Source organism: Belonocnema kinseyi, chromosome 6, assembly GCF_010883055.1.
Source record: "Belonocnema kinseyi isolate 2016_QV_RU_SX_M_011 chromosome 6, B_treatae_v1, whole genome shotgun sequence".
Classification (NCBI taxonomy): domain Eukaryota; kingdom Metazoa; phylum Arthropoda; class Insecta; order Hymenoptera; family Cynipidae; genus Belonocnema; species Belonocnema kinseyi.
The window spans coordinates 90,198,196-90,200,100 of NC_046662.1; positions in this window are offsets into that span (position 1 = coordinate 90,198,196).

A 1,905-nucleotide genomic window follows, 5' to 3' on the forward strand; every position below is an offset into this window, starting at 1 on the left:
GCCAATTAGCACAAATGGTAAGTTCCGACAGTGCCTACAAGTGTGCCTACTGGCCGCTAAATGGCAATACCGGTTTCATATGTATACACCTGGTATATTACTATAATATCTAATATCTATATATATTGCATTTTTTGCAATTTTTCTAATTTTAATATTTTTCATAATTTTTCTCCACTTCAAAATGAAAAATAAAAAAATAAAGGTAAGTAAGAAATCCCTGGGGGGGGGGGGGGGGGGGGGGTCGATGGTTGCAATACCCTGTAAATCCGCAACTGAAGGATAACGTGCCACCTCAAAACAAAATATATAGGTCGCCAAGGAATGTCACGTAATTAATTCGTACATTAAGCAAGATTATATTCAAAACAAAAGATATGTGTTAAGAATACAATATTTGCATATAATTTTTTATTTAGCTACTGTCTTTCTTTATCTCTTCAAGCATAAGAAATCTGTTTTGTGGTTCAGGGGTGGTGTAGAGAAATGGAAATTTTTTGGATTCGTCAAATCAAAAAAACTTTTTTTCATTTGAACTACCCTATAATGAGCTTCAATCATAATTTGAAGGTTGCATGGTTGAAATAATACTAATTTTCCTCTCTTTTAGCTATTATTACAATAAAATCTCAAAAGCGTGACAAGCTACCCCCATTTCTTCTAGTCTAGAATTTAAATTTAAAATTCTAAATTATACACACTTTTCTTGGAGTGCACGAGCTGAGGCATGAGCTCGTGACAATTTATGGTTTCTGGTAGCGTGTGCTCGATGGAAATCGCTGGCTTTGTGATTTCAAGGGGGGTGCAGAAGACGCCGGTCATATCGTCAGGGCTTGGAAACATGACATGAAAACCAAGCAAGGCAGGGCTCAGGGGAAAAACAGCAACATGAGAGAAAAGTAGGCCAGTTCAGTGGCAGCAGACTGCAGCTAGTAGGTACCAGAGTTGGCGCAACCAGCACAGTCCGCGGATGAGGGTTTCCGGCAAAGTTGGAGCTTGGAGCCCATCGATCCTACCAGCTACACCTGTGAGAAGGTCATTACACACCCGTTTGCCTACTACAGCGGAATTGCGAATATGCCCGGCCTACAGTATATCGAGTACTTCTCATATTATTTCTATCGATATCCCTGCGGCACAGTATACCGTAAAACCGTAGTCGTAGTCACGAATTCACGGTGCTCTAATTTCCCTCGTTGCTCGCTCGCGAATTCTGAATATACGTATCTATATTCTATAGGCACGGACTTTCGATGAGGTTGTGCCCTCATTCGAGAACCGCATTCGCGAAGAGCACAAAGAGATAGGACGAGTGTCTCTCGAGTTTTCAGGGAGGGTACAGCGATGGTACAGCGACTGCCCTGCGATTATGATCGTTCAATAAAACTCAGAACGTAACACGGACGACGGCAGACTCTTTAAATTTATGCGCCATAATTTTGTTTTATGTTCCTTTTGTAGTTTAAAAAAAAATTAGTTTGCTAAAAGACAGCAGCTCACGTTGAATCAGAAACAACTTGGATATTCAATTTGTACACTTTGGTTCAGCACCCACTAATGTTACGCGGGTGCGATTTGGGCTCTTGCATAAATATTAAATGAAACTTTGAAAATTAAGTCAGAAGTATATTGGATATATATATATGAGATAAGTCGCTGCAACGGGCCCTGTGTAAATGCCAGCAAGTTGAAAATTTTGATGGTGCATATTCGCAAGAGAGTACCATTGAATGATTAAGTAATAATTATGGAAGTCTGTAATCCCACGGAATCTTAAGACTAAACAGAAAAATCAATCGGCATGAACTTTTTTTAAATGTAGGTAATTATAGCGGTCATAGGCGTATTAATAAGGCGTATATTACATTGAAAATCGATTTTCCTATACCTGTATTGAAGAGCTCG